At 44.1% G+C, this 7,307-nt stretch overlaps 1 pseudogene; it reads left to right on the forward strand.

Annotated features, from left to right (window-relative positions):
• The first annotated feature begins 6,130 nt into the window (after window positions 1-6,130).
• Window positions 6,131-6,248, forward strand: LOC126096120 (5S ribosomal RNA; annotated as a pseudogene).
• Window positions 6,249-7,307: the final 1,059 nt, after the last annotated feature.

Consider the following 7,307-nt stretch of genomic DNA (forward strand, 5'->3'; position numbering starts at 1 on the left):
TTTGTTGAGACGAGTTGTTCATTGCGACATGATGAATCACCAGAAGAATGCGTGTTGATGATTACGTGGAATAGGTTAGGGAGAGCTTTGCCTGCAGTCCGCAAAAATCACGCGACGTGCTTTTCGCGGAACTGGCTTTGCACGAAAAACTGTTTGGCGAGTACTACGTAGACGCTTATACTTGAAACTAAATAGATTCAAAATGGCACAGCACATTACTGATGCAGGTAAGGTTGGTCGTGAGGAATTCTGTGAGGAAATGATGCATCGGGAAGAGAAAGACGAGACGTTCTTGAACACAATGTGCTTCAGCGATGAGTCAACATTTCATATCAGTGGCATGGTGAATAAGCACAACGCAGAAAATCCACATGCAACCCTGGAACACGTTCCTAATTGCCACAAAGCTAACGTTTTTTGTGCCTTTAGCCAACTGAAAGTGTACGGCCCTTTCACTTTCATGGTGAAAACTGGTACTGGTTTTGTGTATCTGGATATGCTTGAAAACTTTTTAATTCCACAGATCGATGAAGATGACCGTGATAGAATGATTTACTACCAGCAATACGGTGTACCACCTCATTTCCTCACGGAAGTACGAGGTTTCCACGACAATCGCTTCGTCGGTCGGTAGACATCGCTCCCCAAACTTGACATCACTGGATTTCCTTCTCTGAGGTTTCATTAAAGACCGTGTGTAAGTTCCTCCCCTAACAAACAATTTACCCGACCCGAAAAATCGGGTCTAGCGGTTCTAGGCGCTCAGTCCGGAACCACGCGACTGCTACGGTCGCAGGTTCGAATCCTGCCTCGGGCATGGATGTGTGTGATGTCCTTAGGTTTTTTAGGTTTAAGTAGTTCTAAGTTCTAGGGGATTGATGACCTCAGATGTTGAGTCCCATAGTGCTCAGAGCCATTTGAACCATTTGCACCCAAAAATCGACTCTACGCTGCCGTTGCAGAAGTTACGCCCGATTTGCTGCAACGATTATGGGAAAAACTGATTGTCGGTGGGATGTTTACCGCATCACAAATGGTAGTTATTCCGAAACAAAATGACACTTTACACTTTTTTTGTGAAACTTGAGGTTGTTTGCTACAAAATTAAATACCTACCGATTTTGTAAGTTACTTCAATAAATTTCTCTATCATTCCAAAGCTGTAAAGTCCTTTTTGACTCACCCTGTACTTGGAGAAGAAGTTACTACATTACTGCTGATTGTCAGTCATCCTACAGCATAGAGAGAAGAAGTTTTTTTCTGACTATAACTTTCAATTAGTATTCTCATAAATATTATAAGTAAATGCAATAATTACATGCTACATGTTGAACAACTTCAGTCAAAATTTGAGAACTTCGCTGTTTGCTTAAACATATTATTACGTAAATAATTATGTGGACTGTGCCCTCCACTGCATTTTGAAGGGCTCCGTCAGGAGCAGTACGAGGTGCTATCCAAAATTCGGGACTGGTGCTGCCATCTGTTGAAAAAATTACCTTTGGACTAATGGTCGCCATCACCCTAGAAGTAGTTCCCATCCGCACGTACACACCGTTCCCAACGCTTCGGCCACTGCTCAAACGTTTTCTGGAAGTCCTGTTATTTCAGAGTGTTTATCACAGCCAGCGATGCTTCTTGAATCCTGTCCAGAGTGTCGAACCGACGGCCTTTTAACTTGAGTTTCAGTTTTGGGAATAGCGCGAGCGCAAGGTGCCAGACCTGGCGACTACGGTGGGTGGGGTAAAACCGCCAAATTGTTTTTTGATATGTGTCAGGCCGCGTTGTCGTGATGCAGCAGCCAGTTCCGTTGACGCCAGAGTTAGGGCCGTTGTCGCCGCACGTTTTCACGGAGCCGTCGCAAAACGTCACATTAGTCCGCGGAATTCACTGTTTGGTTGGTTGGGACGAATTCTTTGTGCACAATTCCCTTAGTATCAAAGAAAACGATGATCAGGCATTTCACTTTGCTGTTCACCTGTCTCGCTTTTTTGGGTCTTGGAGTGCCCGGGCTCTTCCACTTGGACGATTGTTCCTTTGTCTCTGGGTCATAGCCGTAAATCCAGTTGAATCATTGCAAGGATCTCCGTAGCACTTTTCCCGAGATTCGCACAGAATTTGATACACACGCTCTGTTCTGTTCGCGGATCCATCGTAAAATCGCCACACACCAAACTCAGAGTATTACGGAAATCACTGTGGACACGCAACACGTCCTCCCAGCTGAATGACATTCTGCACACTGACTCATCAGATATGCAGCTCTCGCCACCTAGCGGTGCAAAGATCTACTACTCCTACTTTCCAGATAGCAGCACCAGTCCCGAAAATTTTGGATTCCACCTCGTATACGCATCTGTATCAAATTACTCCGTGTTTTCGAAATTCATCACTCACCGATCAAACGTCTTGTTTCAGTTCAGCATCAGTATCTTCTAGATGACTGCCGTCGTACAAGTTGGTTACATTCAGATGATGAAAATTCAATTGGCATTTTTTTTTTTTACATTTGGTTCGTTCTATCCTAGTAGTATGTGCTTTGTTCTTTGTTGCTTAACGATCTTCAAACATTTATCTAGTCATTAATTATCATAATTACCAGCATTTTTTGTATGGCGTAGGCGTCAAAATTGTGGAGTGTTGTTCTTCTCTGTTTGTGTTTCTACATCTGTTACTACCTTTACAACCATTTACTTTTAATAAAAAATAAACATATAATACTGTGATGTTATATGACGTGTCCGATGTCCAGCTATTGTGAGCCATATTACCCCAATGTCCACTGGGTGAGTAAATACGGTACCAATAATAGTTATCATCAAATGTATTCTATTAAATACTGTGTTTCTGTATGTTATAACAGAGGAAAGATTCATAAAATCACAACAGATATACAGTTTACTGAAAATGTATGAAACTTTATGCTGGTGTGGGACAAGAACCCCGATTTCCTTTTGTCGCTAGCGACACCTTAAACACTACGGCTATTCAACACACCTCCAGTACCGAACCAAACTTCCATACCTCATGCTGCCTACGATCTCATCGCTTCCAGCTTTAGTTGGATTCGACCGATGACCTCAGCAGTTTGGTCCCATGGGGACTTACCACTTTACTTGGATTCCCGCCGCAAGCGAGAAATACGAGTTCGAATCCCTATCCAGCACACATTTTCATGTGTGGCCAGTAGGTGATATCTTCTAACCTAATGCAGTAAATGTCACGAAGATTCCGCGATACCGAATAAATTTCATTAATTTAGTGTAGCTGTAAGATCGTTGGCAATATCTGTTTCTTGAAATATTGTTAAGAAATAAGTATTACGAGCTTTGACAGGCAAATTGACAATCGTAATATTAACCTTGAATATGTTTGTCTCCTTGAAACACTGTCCCGTCGGATCACCGAAGTTAAGCGCTGTCGGGCGTGGCCGGCACTTGGATGGGTGACCATTCGGGCCTCCATGCGCTGTTGCCATTTTTCGGGGTGCACTCTACAATATTGTAGAACAAAAGCAAACTGATGCTTTTCATTTATTATAATGTTGTTCTACCAAGAACCGACGGAAGATTCTGTTAACGTTATAACAATGATCAGGACAGTCGGAATTGCTCAGTGTGTTGACTGTGCGGTTATGCTACATCGAAGTGCGGGCCTGTATTATACTACCACCAAACTATCCTGCACGTGTCGGCAGTACTCGAGCCTTCGCATTACCATTTGGGTTCCTCTGACTAATTTCTCCTTTTTTAACTTAACACTCTAACTGAAAACTTAAATCATTCATTAATTTACTCATCATCATCCCATTTCGGCTCTTCATCACGTCCTTCCGAATTTGGAAAATCTGAGGAGCTTTCCTCCTCACTGTTGCGTTGTTTAACTCCTTCTCAAGGTCGTCCTGCAGCAGTTGTTATTATTGTACACATACGCTCCAAGCCTCGTTGATCTTTACCCATTTGATTACCATATGTATTAGCCCGTACTTAGTGATCACCATCCCTATGCTTAATATAGTAAAACTGATGGTGCAATGCTGTTTATATTCTATTGGCAGCAGGGATAGGTAACCACCATCCTTTGGTGTCTTGACCTACCCTGGCCAAGTTCAAATTGTCCAGTGTGCTCCATCTTTCTAGTCTGTGTAAACTACAATTTTCTAGCATACCTTTTTCTTCTGCAATACACAAATGTCACAAACACACTACCAGAATTTCACAGTGGTCGAAAGACTGCATGAGCAAATACAATTAACCGCTGGGTACTGTAGCTGACTTCTAAATTCACCAATAAAAACACAGACTGTTAATGTAAATACATAAAACTGCAACCAGTCATTTGTGATCATTTGTGATTGGTTTCAGTTTTATGTATTTACATTGAATAAGCAGTCACGGATTCTTAAACATCCGTAAGGTATAAGCTTAACAGACTGTTAAGGCTCAGAGCTGCAGCCTACAGTAACTAGATCATTACTACTTCCATCCTGAAATTCGGCCCAAAATTTCATCTTCTGTATTCCCCAACAACTATATTTCTTCACTTCTTACTTTATCGACGTCCTGTTTTTGGCCATTGTACAGAACATTCTTTCCTGACATGTACAAATGGAAGTTTCTTCCGCGTTCCATCCACGTGCCACACACGTGCAGTTCTCGAGATCTTACAGGGTGTCAGCTGCAACTTTTCCAGCCTATGAGCCCTCTAGAGCACTAGTCCAGCGGGTAGAATGCGCAGAGTAGGAAAGAGATATTACAAAATATAACTGTGAAGGCAGATTGAGTGTTGTGCCCGGGTAGGTAAGACGGTTACTCGCGAGAGTCCGGTAACGAGTCTCCGTCCTGCACACTGATCTAGTCTCCCAGTTATGAAATTTCCTTTCACTCCATTTCTTGCCTCTTCGGTATACAATAGTGACTCCAAGCTGTAGCGTCCTTCACGTAATGCTGAACACGAATTTACACTCAGTAGCCAAAACATTATAACCAGTTATTGGATGGTTACAATTAAAGTGGAGCTACTCACAGAGGTCCAGTGCGGGCTGTGATAGTCGTATGGCAGCGAGACGTGCTAGACATAAATGCGTTAATGAGGAACCGTTATACGCTGGAAAAAATGAGTTCCAATTTTGCCCACCACGTGCAAATCTGGTGGTGTGAATGGAAGAAAGACGTATTTTCATACGTAATAGATTAGGAACGGACGTGGGCAGAAGAAGTGAAACATGTGAAAAAGTCATAATGGTGATCTTCTTATTAACCGCTGCTTACGCAGTTTGTTCAGTATGAGCACAGGAGACGTCGACGAGATGCTGTACAGTGCCAGATTTGCACCTGGTGGCCAAAATTGAAACTAATTTCTTTCCACCATAAATCGGTTCCGCATTAGCGTGCTAGTGTATCTACAAAGTTTCTCAGCCATACGATAATTAATTCATAGCCCACACTGGACCTCCGTGAGTAACTGCGCTTTAATTACAACTACCCAGTACTTAATAGCCTGTTGGTCCACCCTTGAAAAGCAATACGGCAGCGATTCTGTCTGGCAAAGATGCGACAAGTTTCCCGATGTATCCATCACCACGTATCTACACAGAAGTAACGCAATTGCCGCAAATTACGAGCTGGTTGTTTTTGAGCGTAGACCTGAGTCCCATCGGGGTTAGATCAGGTTAATTTGGTGGCTAGGATATCTAGGTGTGTTTACTGTCCTGCTCCTCAAGCTACTGTAGAATGATTCCGGCCTGGTGACACGGACAAGTATTCTGCTACAGGATGGTATCGCTGTCGGGGAAGACATCAGGCATGAAGGACTGTAGGTGGTCGAAATAACGATCATGTAGTCCTCAGCTGTCACGGTGCCTTTCTGTACTATCACAAGTCCGATGGAAACCGAGATAAATGTCCCCCATAGCATAACACGGTCCCCAATGGCTTGCGTTCTTGACGCGGTGCATATTTCGAGCACTACCACTGCAATTGTAAATGACTAAGCAGTTGGGCAAATACTCTGACGGAAAAATATCGCAGCACCAAAAAGGACTTGTACGACATAAACGAAAGTTGGTAGACGTGTTTCTACGTCTGAAACATGACGTCTATGAAAATTTCACGCTTGTAACATAACTGTGGCCAACGGCCTTGCCGCAGTGGTAACACCGGTTCCCGTCAGATAACCGAAGTTAAGCGCTGTTGGGCTGGGCTAGCACTTGGATGGGTGACCATCCGGTCTGCCGAGCGCTGTTGGCAAGCGGGGTGCACTCAGACCTTGTGATGCAAACTGAGGAGCTACTTGATTGAGAAGTAGCGGCTCCGGTCTCGGAAACTGACATAGGCAGGGAGAGCGGTGTGCTGACCACATGCCCCTCCATATCCGCATCCATTGACGCCTGTGGTCTGAGGATGACACGGCGGCCGGTCGGTACCGTTGGGTCATCATGGGCTGTTCGGACGGAGTTTAGTTTTTTTTTTAGTTTTAGCATAACTATGACGATACAAGTCATGTTTCCTTTAAATACTCTCTGTAATGGACGTGAGCGTTAGTTACTTTCGACATTGGACATGATGAGTTGATGTCAATCAAGAATGCCTTTAAAATGACAAACAAGCCATTCCAGCACCTCGATGAGTTTGAACGAGATCGTGTAATTGGGCTACGAGAAGCTCGTTATTCGTTCAGCGATACTGCAGAAAGACTTGCCACTGTACATGATTGCTGGCAGAGGTGGTCACGAGGGTGTACTGCCGCAAGAAGAGCGGGTTCCGGATGCCCACGTGGGACTACCAAGAGCGAAGACTATCGTTTTCGGCGTATGGTTCGAGCGCATCGTATGCATCTGCATCATTAATCTGAGCACCATTTGTCACCACAATGACACAACGAACTGTTACAAATCGGTTACCCCAAGGACAGCTCCGAGCCAGACGCCCTGTAGCGTGCATTCCACTGATGCCAAACCACCACCATCTGCGATTTCAGTTCTTCAGTTCTCTCATTGAAGAGCAGAGTTGAAGTCTGTTGTGTTATCTGATGAAAGCTGGTTCTGCCTCGGTGCCAATCATGGCCGTGTCTTGGCCAGAAAAAGATTAGTTGACGAACTGTACCCAACCTCTCTGCGTACTGGAGACACTCGACCTTCATCTGAAGTTGGGGTGCTTTTTTGTATGACAACAGGAACATTTTCGTGGTTATTCCATGCAACCTGACTGCAAATTTGTACATCAATCTGGTGATTTGACCTGCTGTGCTGCCATTCATGAACAGGATAACGCTCGCCCACTTACCGCTGTTGTTACCCATCGTGCTCT

This window comes from Schistocerca cancellata, chromosome 8 (genome assembly GCF_023864275.1).
Source record: "Schistocerca cancellata isolate TAMUIC-IGC-003103 chromosome 8, iqSchCanc2.1, whole genome shotgun sequence".
Taxonomy (NCBI): domain Eukaryota; kingdom Metazoa; phylum Arthropoda; class Insecta; order Orthoptera; family Acrididae; genus Schistocerca; species Schistocerca cancellata.